At 45.8% G+C, this 14,779-nt stretch overlaps 5 non-coding genes across 5 annotated transcripts; all 5 read left to right on the plus strand.

The window, feature by feature from the left end:
* Positions 1 to 3,612: 3,612 nt before the first annotated feature.
* On the plus strand, positions 3,613 to 3,753 carry LOC146783569 (U4 spliceosomal RNA). Its single transcript, XR_014971063.1, has one exon. It is a non-coding gene; the product is annotated as a U4 spliceosomal RNA (small nuclear RNA).
* Positions 3,754 to 4,574: 821 nt separating this feature from the next.
* LOC146783570 (U4 spliceosomal RNA) lies at positions 4,575 to 4,715 on the plus strand. Its single transcript, XR_014971246.1, has one exon. It is a non-coding gene; the product is annotated as a U4 spliceosomal RNA (small nuclear RNA).
* A 4,020-nt stretch (positions 4,716 to 8,735) lies between these two features.
* LOC146783571 (U4 spliceosomal RNA) lies at positions 8,736 to 8,876 on the plus strand. The gene has a single exon (XR_014971064.1). It is a non-coding gene; the product is annotated as a U4 spliceosomal RNA (small nuclear RNA).
* An 821-nt stretch (positions 8,877 to 9,697) lies between these two features.
* On the plus strand, positions 9,698 to 9,838 carry LOC146783572 (U4 spliceosomal RNA). Its single transcript, XR_014971258.1, has one exon. It is a non-coding gene; the product is annotated as a U4 spliceosomal RNA (small nuclear RNA).
* Positions 9,839 to 13,855: 4,017 nt separating this feature from the next.
* Positions 13,856 to 13,996, plus strand: LOC146783573 (U4 spliceosomal RNA). The gene has a single exon (XR_014971053.1). It is a non-coding gene; the product is annotated as a U4 spliceosomal RNA (small nuclear RNA).
* The last annotated feature ends 783 nt before the right edge of the window (positions 13,997 to 14,779 follow it).

Consider the following 14,779-nt stretch of genomic DNA (forward strand, 5'->3'; position numbering starts at 1 on the left):
TGGTAGCTTGGTCGAGCAGTAAGGCAGTATCAGAGGACAGTGTAAAGCATTTGTTGTACACACTCAGTCAGCGAAATGATTTCACACACTCAATAACTGAACTCTAGGCCAATGGTTTGTATAAAAAATATATGTCTGTTTTGTTTTACAACCAACAATAGGAATTAAAATATACTTTCTCAGAATGAGATGCTTTATTTAAATACTTTTGCAATATGCAATTGGCTTTTGTAGAAAGTTATAAGTTGTTGCAATAGGCAACACAGTTTTAAACACAATAATGCATTGAGTTCAATGGAAATTTCAAGTTATTTGCAATAGATTACTTTCAGGATTACTTTAGAGATTCCAGGACTGGATCCTAGATTCAGTCCTGGGACAGTACTTAGAAACAAGTGATAAAAGTCGACTTAGTTACTACTAGGATTTTTAAGTAATATTTTGCTATTTTAAAAGTTGACACTTAGAAGAAATTTCATAGAAAACAGTCAATGATTCCCTAAGGAAGAAAATTCAAGCTGCAGGTATAGTATGTTCTCGTTACTTTTGTAATCCAGTACTGGGTGCCTAGACTCAGTACTGGGACCTTTATCCAAAACAGGTAAGTAATTACGTTTTCAGAAGTTATACGATTTTTAAAGAATATTTAAAGTTTGCAGAAATTGACACTGAAGAAATTTCACAGAAAAACAGTCAATGATTCCCTATGGAAGAAAATTGGGTTACTGGTAAGTACAGTTGTAAGTATTTTTCAGAGTCAGTGCTGGGCACCAAGATCCAGCACTGGGAGCTCACCTAATAGCAGGTGAGTATTTTCGTTTTCGTTACTCGGCTGATTTTTGGTGAATATTTTAAGTTTTGAAAACTCCACACTTTGAAGAAATTTTCAGAAGAAACCAGTCAATGTTACCCTATGGAGAAAAGTGAGTTATCGGTGTGAAGGTAAGTACTCGACTGGCAGAGTTAAGGTTCTGGGCATAGACTCAGGGGTCTCCCAGGGTCAGGTAGGTAGAGTTTTTTCACCCTCAGCGGCACAGGGGCAGCCGGGTGCAGAGAGAGTTAGGCCCAATGTTATCCTATGAGATGTAGGGGGGCCTTGGTTGGTGGCTGCTGACTAGCAGGCTACGCGGCTGTGGGAGCTGGGCTCCTGGTCACTTGCTCAGGGCAAATGGGGAAGTAGATAGGTGTAGAGGTTACACTGCCAGGGCCACTCGGGCGGCTGGGTGCAGGGTGCTTTTGAGCTCTTGGGCGCTCAATTGATTTCAATGGGAGAGCTCCGGTTTAGAAAAAGATTGCAAGCTCGGGGACGAAGATTCTTTAGGTGCCACCACGACTTCGAGAGGTAAGTTGGGTAGTTGGAGGATAGGTAGGTACCCAGGATTTGGGCACAGGGAGCCGCAGGGCGCCGGGTGCAGAGGTGCCTTTTGGTGTCGGGAAATCTTACCCTCTGTTGATCGCGTTGGGGGGGTACCTGGTTCTGAGGCTGCAGGTGTCGTCAGGAGCGTCTAGGGAAGTCCTTGGGTGCCGGACTCGGGTTCACAGTCGTCGTGGGGTCGTCCTCGTGGTCTTTGGTCACTCCGGCACAGGCCAGGCTTGGCGGGTGCAGAGTGTGTAGGGTTCGCGGTTCCGGGCTGATGTCAGGGATTAGAAGTAGATTTTGAGTAGAGCCTCTACTCATGGGAGTCCCAGGGGCTTAGAGCCAAAAGGTAGCCAGGTCCTCCGGGGTTTGTGAGGTTGCTGGCCACAATAGATGCCGGGTTGGAGCAGGAGCAGGTTCGAGTGTCGCCAGGCCTGTAGGGCTGGTGCCAAAGCAGTTGGTGTCTTCCTCTTCTTAGCAGCTGCAGGGCAGGTCTTCTTTCTTCTTCCTCTTCTTTGTATTTCGGAATCTGGAATCTGGGGAAGGAAGGTTCAGGGTGCCCCTAAATACTAAATTTAGGGGCGTTACAGGTAGGCGAAGGGCAGGGACCAATGGGTCCCTGTCCTGAGGTGAGTACACCCCCTATTCAGCCACTCTCCTCTGGGAGGGGGGCAGCAGCCTAGTCCTGATTGGGTAGGGCCTCCCATCTTCAAGATGGCGAGCGCCCGGAGATGTGCTTCACCTCGCCTTCCCCACCTGAGGGGTGGAGTTGGCAGGCTGGCCCATCCCCTGTCCTTGTTTGGGGTTTCCGGCCAAGCTTCCCGCCAGAGTGGGGGTTGCAAGTGGCCTGGGGAAGCTCACAGAGGCGGCATGCCTTTGAAGCTTCCCCCTGCCCATCCTGGGGGAGGAGATCTAGCATCTCGCCCAGGATGTGCATTGTTGCAGACCCAGGAGAGCAGGGGCTCTCCTACCCAGGGGTCCAGCAACATGTCTGCTGTGTGGCAGCCTAGGCAGCCTCAGAACAGACGTGGATTGTAGGTTAGGTTTCAGGGGGCCTCTCTAAGATGCCCTCTGTGGTGCTTGGTACATTAAATACCATACTGGCATCAGTGTGGGTTTAATGTGCTGAGCAGTTTGATACCAAACTTCTCAGTCTTCTGTGCTGCCATTATAGTGCTGTGGAGTTCGTGTTTGACAAGCTCCCAGCACCATGTACTCTTAAATGGAAGCACTGCACTTACATGGCCCAGGAATGGACCTGGGTACTGTAGGGGCACCGGGCTCCTGCCTCTGTGCCCACACCACTGGCATAGGGCACCCAGCTAGAGGGGTGGCTGATGTATGCCAGGGCAGTGAAGGTTGTGGGCATGGCACACAGGGATGTGTGCCATGTCGATTCTCTGTTTTGTCTTGTACCCAGACACTCAGCCTGCCAGGGCAGTGTGTGTGTGTTAGGGTACAGGGCCTCTAAGGGTGGCACAATGAGTGCTGCAGCCCTTAGAGGCCTTCCCTGGTCACAAGGCCCTGGGTACCTAGGGTACCACTTACCGGGGGCTGACATGTGGCCAGGGTTTGCCAATTTTGTTTTGAGATTTTTGTTTTGGGAAGGAACATAGGCCCTGGGCTCCTGATTGGCAGGAGTCCAGGGCACACTCAGTCAAAGTACATTCAGCAATTCAGCAAAAAGTGGGGGCATACCATTCAAGAAAGATGGCACTTTCACACAACTATTTTGTCGGCTATTGAGTGAATAGCTGAGATTGTACACTCCTTTGTCCGCAGACTGATATGTATCCATTTACAAGAAAGGCATCTCGGATCCGGGTGAACAAGAGGCACCAAAGTTAACTCTTGTAATATTCTAGAATAGTACACCTTTGGTTGCTTTCTTGCATTTAGGTACAAGAACTAGTTGTGGGAGGAGCCTGCTTGGGCTTAGGAGGATATGTGGTTGCATACATAATCATGTACTGATGACATCCCACATAGAGAGGGATGAAGGGAGGTGCCAAAGGAGGCTGTATAGTGAAATCTGCTAATTAGCATACGGAATCCCAGAGCCCAACGGGCACTTACCTGCAGAAGCAACAGAAGATAGAGTAGTACATATGATGTCTGGCTTTTGACTCGAGTGATAGAAAACATAGAAAGTATGCTTGCATATCTCTCTGATCGGTGCACGTTTCAAATTTGTCTCCCTGTAACAGACAAAAGTGTCACCGTTGTGGGACTGCTCATATCGCCTAACTGATGTTATCTTTGTGCAGTGGCAGTATCGTAGCCAATGAGGTCTATCCGAGGCGTGATTATTGCTTATTGAAAACTTTACCCAATACCCCGCCATGTCAACTTGAAAAATAGTTGATATTGGCAATTTTTGATAGTCTCTATGGAGGCTGGATCAATTGTGTCAAAAGAAGATTGATTATACATCATTATAGTTATTTAGTAAGCAAAAAGGTGTAGATATTTTTCATAGAATGTCAATACTCATTGGTCAATATGTTTTTTTAACAACTGTTTTATTTCAACTAAAGTGTTTCTCATATCAGTGGAAAAGGGTCCTCTTAATCAATAGGTAAGGTACACGTATTAAACTTTGTGATCTAATTGTCTTGGAAGCTGCACAGTGTCCAAAGCTTCAGACATTCATTCAGCATCTCTCTAAGTAGCAGAGCTAATGTGCTATTTTGTCGGCTATTGAGTGAATAGCTGAGATTGTACACTCCTTTGTCGGCAGACTGATATGTATCCTTTTACAAGAAAGGCATCTTGTATCTGGGTGAACAAAGAGGTGCCAAAGTGAACTCTTGTAATATTCTAGAATAGTACTCCTTTGGTTGCTCTGCTTGCATTTAGGTACAATAACTCGTTTTGGAAGGAGCCAGATGGGGCTTAGGAGTATATGTGTTTGCATACAGAATCATGTACTGATGACATCACACATAGAGAGGGATGAAGGGAGGTGCCAAAGGAGGCTGTATAGTGAAATCTGCTAATTAGCATATGGAATCCCAGAGCCCAATGGGCACTTATCTGCAGAACCAACAGAAGATAAAGTAGTCCACCTGATGTCTGGCTTTTGACCTGAGTGATAGAAAACATAGAAAGTATGCTTGCATATCTCTCTGATCAGTGCATATGTTCCAACTTTGTCTCCCTGTAAGAGACATAAGTGTCACGATTGTGGGACTGCTCATATTGCCAATTGGAAGTTATCTTCAAATAGTGGCAGTATTGTAACCAATGCGGTGTATCCGAGGTGTGATTGTTGCTTATTCAAAACTTTGCGCAATACCTAATCTTGTCAACTTGAACAACAGTTGTTGTTGGTAATTTAGGATAATCTTTACGGAGGCTAGATCAATTGTGTCAAAAAATGATTGATTATACATCAATGTATTTATTCAGTAAGAAAAAAGGTGTAGATATTTTTCATAGAATATCAATACTCTTTGCTCGATATGTTTTTCATTAACTGTTTCATTTCAACCAACGTGTTTTTTATATGCGTAAAAGAGGGTCCGCTTAATCATTAGGTAAGGTACACATATTACACTTTGGGTGCTAATTGATTTAGAAGCTGCGCAGTGTCCGAAGATTCAGACATTTATTCAGCATCTCTCTAGGTTTTAGATCAAATGTACTATTGTGAGAAAGTGGCTCTGTATATACTGTTCCAAAATAGGTACAGGGTGTACAGAGTCCACAGTCCCCAGAGGTTTGGCAGAGGCTAAAGTTAGAAATAACCTTAGTCTCTAAAGTGGTAGCTTGGTCGAGCAGTAAGGCAGTATCAGAGGACAGTGTAAAGCATTTGTTGTACACACTCAGTCAGCGAAATGATTTCACACACTCAATAACTGAACTCTAGGCCAATGGTTTGTATAAAAAATATATGTCTGTTTTGTTTTAGAACCAACAATAGGAATTAAAATATACTTTCTCAGAATGAGATGCTTTATTTAAATACTTTTGCAATATGCAATTGGCTTTTGTAGAAAGTTATAAGTTGTTGCAATAGGCAACACAGTTTTAAACACAATAATGCATTGAGTTCAATGGAAATTTCAAGTTATTTGCAATAGATTACTTTCAGGATTACTTTAGAGATTCCAGGACTGGATCCTAGATTCAGTCCTGGGACAGTACTTAGAAACAAGTGATAAAAGTCGACTTAGTTACTACTAGGATTTTTAAGTAATATTTTGCTATTTTAAAAGTTGACACTTAGAAGAAATTTCATAGAAAACAGTCAATGATTCCCTAAGGAAGAAAATTCAAGCTGCAGGTATAGTATGTTCTCGTTACTTTTGTAATCCAGTACTGGGTGCCTAGACTCAGTACTGGGACCTTTATCCAAAACAGGTAAGTAATTACGTTTTCAGAAGTTATACGATTTTTAAAGAATATTTAAAGTTTGCAGAAATTGACATTCTGAAGAAATTTCACAGAAAAACAGTCAATGATTCCCTATGGAAGAAAATTGGGTTACTGGTAAGTACAGTTGTAAGTATTTTTCAGAGTCAGTGCTGGGCACCAAGATCCAGCACTGGGAGCTCACCTAATAGCAGGTGAGTATTTTCGTTTTCGTTACTCGGCTGATTTTGGGTGAATATTTTAAGTTTTGAAAACTCCACACTTTGAAGAAATTTTCAGAAGAAACCAGTCAATGTTACCCTATGGAGAAAATTGAGTTATCGGTGTGAAGGTAAGTACTCGACTGGCAGAGTTAAGGTTCTGGGCATAGACTCAGGGGTCTCCCAGGGTCAGGTAGGTAGAGTTTTTTCACCCTCAGCGGCACAGGGGCAGCCGGGTGCAGAGAGAGTTAGGCCCAATGTTATCCTATGAGATGTAGGGGGGCCTTGGTTGGTGGCTGCTGACTAGCAGGCTACGCGGCTGTGGGAGCTGGGCTCCTGGTCACTTGCTCAGGGAAAATGGGGAAGTAGATAGGTGTAGAGGTTACACTGCCAGGGCCACTCGGGCGGCTGGGTGCAGGGTGCTTTTGAGCTCTTGGGCGCTCAATTGATTTCAATGGGAGAGCTCCGGTTTAGAAAAAGATTGCAAGCTCGGGGACGAAGATTCTTTAGGTGCCACCACCACTTCGAGAGGTAAGTTGGGTAGTTGGAGGATAGGTAGGTACCCAGGATTTGGGCACAGGGAGCCGCAGGGCGCCGGGTGCAGGGGTGCCTTTTGGTGTCGGGAAATCTTACCCTCTGTTGATCGCGTTGGGGGGGTACCTGGTTCTGAGGCTGCAGGTGTCGTCAGGAGCGTCTAGGGAAGTCCTTGGGTGCCGGACTCGGGTTCACAGTCGTCGTGGGGTCGTCCTCGTGGTCTTTGGTCACTCCGGCACAGGCCAGGCTTGGCGGGTGCAGAGTGTGTAGGGTTCGCGGTTCCGGGCTGATGCCAGGGATTAGAAGTAGATTTTGAGTAGACCCTCTACTCATGGGAGTCCCAGGGGCTTAGAGCCAAAAGGTAGCCAGGTCCTCCGGGGTTTGTGAGGTTGCTGGCCACAATAGATGCCGGGTTGGAGCAGGAGCAGGTTCGAGTGTCGCCAGGCCTGTAGGGCTGGTGCCAAAGCAGTTGGTGTCTTCCTCTTCTTAGCAGCTGCAGGGCAGGTCTTCTTTCTTCTTCCTCTTCTTTGTATTTTGGAATCTGGAATCTGGGGAAGGAAGGTTCAGGGTGCCCCTAAATAGTAAATTTAGGGGCGTTACAGGTAGGCGAAGGGCAGGGACCAATGGGTCCCTGTCCTGAGGTGAGTACACCCCCTATTCAGCCACTCTCCTCTGGGAGGGGGGCAGCAGCCTAGTCCTGATTGGGTAGGGCCTCCCATCTTCAAGATGGCGAGCGCCCGGAGATGTGCTTCACCTCGCCTTCCCCACCTGAGGGGTGGAGTTGGCAGGCTGGCCCATCCCCTGTCCTTGTTTGGGGTTTCCGGCCAAGCTTCCCGCCAGAGTGGGGGTTGCAAGTGGCCTGGGGAAGCTCACAGAGGCGGCATGCCTTTGAAGCTTCCCCCTGCCCATCCTGGGGGAGGAGATCTAGCATCTCGCCCAGGATGTGCATTGTTGCAGACCCAGGAGAGCAGGGGCTCTCCTACCCAGGGGTCCAGCAACATGTCTGCTGTGTGGCAGCCTAGGCAGCCTCAGAACAGACGTGGATTGTAGGTTAGGTTTCAGGGGGCCTCTCTAAGATGCCCTCTGTGGTGCTTGGTACATTAAATACCGTACTGGCATCAGTGTGGGTTTAATGTGCTGAGCAGTTTGATACCAAACTTCTCAGTCTTCTGTGCTGCCATTATAGTGCTGTGGAGTTCGTGTTTGACAAGCTCCCAGCACCATGTACTCTTAAATGGAAGCACTGCACTTACATGGCCCAGGAATGGACCTGGGTACTGTAGGGGCACCGGGCTCCTGCCTCTGTGCCCACACCACTGGCATAGGGCACCCAGCTAGAGGGGTGGCTGATGTATGCCAGGGCAGTGAAGGTTGTGGGCATGGCACACAGGGATGTGTGCCATGTCGATTCTCTGTTTTGTCTTGTACCCAGACACTCAGCCTGCCAGGGCAGTGTGTGTGTGTTAGGGTACAGGGCCTCTAAGGGTGGCACAATGAGTGCTGTAGCCCTTAGAGGCCTTCCCTGGTCACAAGGCCCTGGGTACCTAGGGTACCACTTACCGGGGGCTGACATGTGGCCAGGGTTTGCCAATTTTGTTTTGAGATTTTTGTTTTGGGAAGGAACATAGGCCCTGGGCTCCTGATTGGCAGGAGTCCAGGGCACACTCAGTCAAAGTACATTCAGCAATTCAGCAAAAAGTGGGGGCATACCATTCAAGAAAGATGGCACTTTCACACAACTATTTTGTCGGCTATTGAGTGAATAGCTGAGATTGTACACTCCTTTGTCCGCAGACTGATATGTATCCATTTACAAGAAAGGCATCTCGGATCCGGGTGAACAAGAGGCACCAAAGTTAACTCTTGTAATATTCTAGAATAGTACACCTTTGGTTGCTTTCTTGCATTTAGGTACAAGAACTAGTTGTGGGAGGAGCCTGCTTGGGCTTAGGAGGATATGTGGTTGCATACATAATCATGTACTGATGACATCCCACATAGAGAGGGATGAAGGGAGGTGCCAAAGGAGGCTGTATAGTGAAATCTGCTAATTAGCATACGGAATCCCAGAGCCCAACGGGCACTTACCTGCAGAAGCAACAGAAGATAGAGTAGTACATATGATGTCTGGCTTTTGACTCGAGTGATAGAAAACATAGAAAGTATGCTTGCATATCTCTCAGATCGGTGCAGGTTTCAAATTTGTCTCCCTGTAACAGACAAAAGTGTCACCGTTGTGGGACTGCTCATATCGCCTAGCTGATGTTATCTTTGTGCAGTGGCAGTATCGTAGCCAATGAGGTCTATCCGAGGCGTGATTATTGCTTATTGAAAACTTTACCCAATACCCCGCCATGTCAACTTGAAAAATAGTTGATATTGGCAATTTTTGATAGTCTCTATGGAGGCTGGATCAATTGTGTCAAAAGAAGATTGATTATACATCATTATAGTTATTTAGTAAGCAAAAAGGTGTAGATATTTTTCATAGAATGTCAATACTCATTGGTCAATATGTTTTTTTAACAACTGTTTTATTTCAACTAAAGTGTTTCTCATATCAGTGGAAAAGGGTCCTCTTAATCAATAGGTAAGGTACACGTATTAAACTTTATGATCTAATTGTCTTGGAAGCTGCACAGTGTCCAAAGCTTCAGACATTCATTCAATATCTCTCTAAGTAGCAGAGCTAATGTGCTATTTTGTCGGCTATTGAGTGAATAGCTGAGATTGTACACTCCTTTGTCGGCAGACTGATATGTATCCTTTTACAAGAAAGGCATCTTGTATCTGGGTGAACAAAGAGGTGCCAAAGTGAACTCTTGTAATATTCTAGAATAGTACTCCTTTGGTTGCTCTGCTTGCATTTAGGTACAATAACTCGTTTTGGAAGGAGCCAGATGGGGCTTAGGAGTATATGTGTTTGCATACAGAATCATGTACTGATGACATCACACATAGAGAGGGATGAAGGGAGGTGCCAAAGGAGGCTGTATAGTGAAATCTGCTAATTAGCATATGGAATCCCAGAGCCCAATGGGCACTTATCTGCAGAACCAACAGAAGATAAAGTAGTCCACCTGATGTCTGGCTTTTGACCTGAGTGATAGAAAACATAGAAAGTATGCTTGCATATCTCTCTGATCAGTGCATATGTTCCAACTTTGTCTCCCTGTAAGAGACATAAGTGTCACGATTGTGGGACTGCTCATATTGCCAATTGGAAGTTATCTTCAAATAGTGGCAGTATTGTAACCAATGCGGTGTATCCGAGGTGTGATTGTTGCTTATTCAAAACTTTGCGCAATACCTAATCTTGTCAACTTGAACAACAGTTGTTGTTGGTAATTTAGGTTAATCTTTACGGAGGCTAGATCAATTGTGTCAAAAAATGATTGATTATACATCAATGTATTTATTCAGTAAGAAAAAAGGTGTAGATATTTTTCATAGAATATCAATACTCTTTGCTCGATATGTTTTTCATTAACTGTTTCATTTCAACCAACGTGTTTTTTATATGCGTAAAAGAGGGTCCGCTTAATCATTAGGTAAGGTACACATATTACACTTTGGGTGCTAATTGATTTAGAAGCTGCGCAGTGTCCGAAGATTCAGACATTTATTCAGCATCTCTCTAGGTTTTAGATCAAATGTACTATTGTGAGAAAGTGGCTCTGTATATACTGTTCCAAAATAGGTACAGGGTGTACAGAGTCCACAGTCCCCAGAGGTTTGGCAGAGGCTAAAGTTAGAAATAACCTTAGTCTCTAAAGTGGTAGCTTGGTCGAGCAGTAAGGCAGTATCAGAGGACAGTGTAAAGCATTTGTTGTACACACTCAGTCAGCGAAATGATTTCACACACTCAATAACTGAACTCTAGGCCAATGGTTTGTATAAAAAATATATGTCTGTTTTGTTTTAGAACCAACAATAGGAATTAAAATATACTTTCTCAGAATGAGATGCTTTATTTAAATACTTTTGCAATATGCAATTGGCTTTTGTAGAAAGTTATAAGTTGTTGCAATAGGCAACACAGTTTTAAACACAATAATGCATTGAGTTCAATGGAAATTTCAAGTTATTTGCAATAGATTACTTTCAGGATTACTTTAGAGATTCCAGGACTGGATCCTAGATTCAGTCCTGGGACAGTACTTAGAAACAAGTGATAAAAGTCGACTTAGTTACTACTAGGATTTTTAAGTAATATTTTGCTATTTTAAAAGTTGACAGAAGAAATTTCATAGAAAACAGTCAATGATTCCCTAAGGAAGAAAATTCAAGCTGCAGGTATAGTATGTTCTCGTTACTTTTGTAATACAGTACTGGGTGCCTAGACTCAGTACTGGGACCTTTATCCAAAACAGGTAAGTAATTACGTTTTCAGAAGTTATACGATTTTTAAAGAATATTTAAAGTTTGCAGAAATCGACATTCTGAAGAAATTTCACAGAAAAACAGTCAATGATTCCCTATGGAAGAAAATTGGGTTACTGGTAAGTACAGTTGTAAGTATTTTTCAGAGTCAGTGCTGGGCACCAAGATCCAGCACTGGGAGCTCACCTAATAGCAGGTGAGTATTTTCGTTTTCGTTACTCGGCTGATTTTGGGTGAATATTTTAAGTTTTGAAAACTCCACACTTTGAAGAAATTTTCAGAAGAAACCAGTCAATGTTACCCTATGGAGAAAATTGAGTTATCGGTGTGAAGGTAAGTACTCGACTGGCAGAGTTAAGGTTCTGGGCATAGACTCAGGGGTCTCCCAGGGTCAGGTAGGTAGAGTTTTTTCACCCTCAGCGGCACAGGGGCAGCCGGGTGCAGAGAGAGTTAGGCCCAATGTTATCCTATGAGATGTAGGGGGGCCTTGGTTGGTGGCTGCTGACTAGCAGGCTACGCGGCTGTGGGAGCTGGGCTCCTGGTCACTTGCTCAGGGAAAATGGGGAAGTAGATAGGTGTAGAGGTTACACTGCCAGGGCCACTCGGGCGGCTGGGTGCAGGGTGCTTTTGAGCTCTTGGGCGCTCAATTGATTTCAATGGGAGAGCTCCGGTTTAGAAAAAGATTGCAAGCTCGGGGACGAAGATTCTTTAGGTGCCACCACCACTTCGAGAGGTAAGTTGGGTAGTTGGAGGATAGGTAGGTACCCAGGATTTGGGCACAGGGAGCCGCAGGGCGCCGGGTGCAGGGGTGCCTTTTGGTGTCGGGAAATCTTACCCTCTGTTGATCTCGTTGGGGGGGGTACCTGGTTCTGAGGCTGCAGGTGTCGTCAGGAGCGTCTAGGGAAGTCCTTGGGTGCCGGACTCGGGTTCACAGTCGTCGTGGGGTCGTCCTCGTGGTCTTTGGTCACTCCGGCACAGGCCAGGCTTGGCGGGTGCAGAGTGTGTAGGGTTCGCGGTTCCGGGCTGATGCCAGGGATTAGAAGTAGATTTTGAGTAGACCCTCTACTCATGGGAGTCCCAGGGGCTTAGAGCCAAAAGGTAGCCAGGTCCTCCGGGGTTTGTGAGGTTGCTGGCCACAATAGATGCCGGGTTGGAGCAGGAGCAGGTTTGAGTGTCGCCAGGCCTGTAGGGCTGGTGCCAAAGCAGTTGGTGTCTTCCTCTTCTTAGCAGCTGCAGGGCAGGTCTTCTTTCTTCTTCCTCTTCTTTGTATTTCGGAATCTGGAATCTGGGGAAGGAAGGTTCAGGGTGCCCCTAAATACTAAATTTAGGGGCGTTACAGGTAGGCGAAGGGCAGGGACCAATGGGTCCCTGTCCTGAGGTGAGTACACCCCCTATTCAGCCACTCTCCTCTGGGAGGGGGGCAGCAGCCTAGTCCTGATTGGGTAGGGCCTCCCATCTTCAAGATGGCGAGCGCCCGGAGATGTGCTTCACCTCGCCTTCCCCACCTGAGGGGTGGAGTTGGCAGGCTGGCCCATCCCCTGTCCTTGTTTGGGGTTTCCGGCCAAGCTTCCCGCCAGAGTGGGGGTTGCAAGTGGCCTGGGGAAGCTCACAGAGGCGGCATGCCTTTGAAGCTTCCCCCTGCCCATCCTGGGGGAGGAGATCTAGCATCTCGCCCAGGATGTGCATTGTTGCAGACCCAGGAGAGCAGGGGCTCTCCTACCCAGGGGTCCAGCAACATGTCTGCTGTGTGGCAGCCTAGGCAGCCTCAGAACAGACGTGGATTGTAGGTTAGGTTTCAGGGGGCCTCTCTAAGATGCCCTCTGTGGTGCTTGGTACATTAAATACCATACTGGCATCAGTGTGGGTTTAATGTGCTGAGCAGTTTGATACCAAACTTCTCAGTCTTCTGTGCTGCCATTATAGTGCTGTGGAGTTCGTGTTTGACAAGCTCCCAGCACCATGTACTCTTAAATGGAAGCACTGCACTTACATGGCCCAGGAATGGACCTGGGTACTGTAGGGGCACCGGGCTCCTGCCTCTGTGCCCACACCACTGGCATAGGGCACCCAGCTAGAGGGGTGGCTGATGTATGCCAGGGCAGTGAAGGTTGTGGGCATGGCACACAGGGATGTGTGCCATGTCGATTCTCTGTTTTGTCTTGTACCCAGACACTCAGCCTGCCAGGGCAGTGTGTGTGTGTTAGGGTACAGGGCCTCTAAGGGTGGCACAATGAGTGCTGCAGCCCTTAGAGGCCTTCCCTGGTCACAAGGCCCTGGGTACCTAGGGTACCACTTACCAGGGGCTGACATGTGGCCAGGGTTTGCCAATTTTGTTTTGAGATTTTTGTTTTGGGAAGGAACATAGGCCCTGGGCTCCTGCTTGGCAGGAGTCCAGGGCACACTCAGTCAAAGTACATTCAGCAATTCAGCAAAAAGTGGGGGCATACCATTCAAGAAAGATGGCACTTTCACACAACTATTTTGTCAGCTATTGAGTGAATAGCTGAGATTGTACACTCCTTTGTCCGCAGACTGATATGTATCCATTTACAAGAAAGGCATCTCGTATCCGGGTGAACAAGAGGCACCAAAGTTAACTCTTGTAATATTCTAGAATAGTACACCTTTGGTTGCTTTCTTGCATTTAGGTACAAGAACTAGTTGTGGGAGGAGCCTGCTTGGGCTTAGGAGGATATGTGGTTGCATACATAATCATGTACTGATGACATCCCACATAGAGAGGGATGAAGGGAGGTGCCAAAGGAGGCTGTATAGTGAAATCTGCTAATTAGCATACGGAATCCCAGAGCCCAACGGGCACTTACCTGCAGAAGCAACAGAAGATAGAGTAGTACATATGATGTCTGGCTTTTGACTCGAGTGATAGAAAACATAGAAAGTATGCTTGCATATCTCTCTGATCGGTGCACGTTTCAAATTTGTCTCCCTGTAACAGACAAAAGTGTCACCGTTGTGGGACTGCTCATATCGCCTAGCTGATGTTATCTTTGTGCAGTGGCAGTATCATAGCCAATGAGGTCTATCCGAGGCGTGATTATTGCTTATTGAAAACTTTACCCAATACCCCGCCATGTCAACTTGAAAAATAGTTGATATTGGCAATTTTTGATAGTCTCTATGGAGGCTGGATCAATTGTGTCAAAAGAAGATTGATTATACATCATTATAGTTATTTAGTAAGCAAAAAGGTGTAGATATTTTTCATAGAATGTCAATACTCATTGGTCAATATGTTTTTTTAACAACTGTTTTATTTCAACTAAAGTGTTTCTCATATCAGTGGAAAAGGGTCCTCTTAATCAATAGGTAAGGTACACGCATTAAACTTTGTGATCTAATTGTCTTGAAAGCTGCACAGTGTCCAAAGCTTCAGACATTCATTCAGCATCTCTCTAAGTAGCAGAGCTAATGTGCTATTTTGTCGGCTATTGAGTGAATAGCTGAGATTGTACACTCCTTTGTCGGCAGACTGATATGTATCCTTTTACAAGAAAGGCATCTTGTATCTGGGTGAACAAAGAGGTGCCAAAGTGAACTCTTGTAATATTCTAGAATAGTACTCCTTTGGTTGCTCTGCTTGCATTTAGGTACAATAACTCGTTTTGGAAGGAGCCAGATGGGGCTTAGGAGTATATGTGTTTGCATACAGAATCATGTACTGATGACATCACGCATAGAGAGGGATGAAGGGAGGTGCCAAAGGAGGCTGTATAGTGAAATCTGCTAATTAGCATATGGAATCCCAGAGCCCAATGGGCACTTATCTGCAGAACCAACAGAAGATAAAGTAGTCCACCTGTTGTCTGGCTTTTGACCTGAGTGATAGAAAACATAGAAAGTATGCTTGCATATCTCTCTGATCAGTGCATATGTTCCAACTTTGTCTCCCTGTAAGAGACAAAAGTGT

Source organism: Triturus cristatus, chromosome 11 (genome assembly GCF_964204655.1).
Source record: "Triturus cristatus chromosome 11, aTriCri1.1, whole genome shotgun sequence".
In the NCBI taxonomy this organism is placed as follows: Eukaryota; Metazoa; Chordata; class Amphibia; order Caudata; family Salamandridae; genus Triturus; species Triturus cristatus.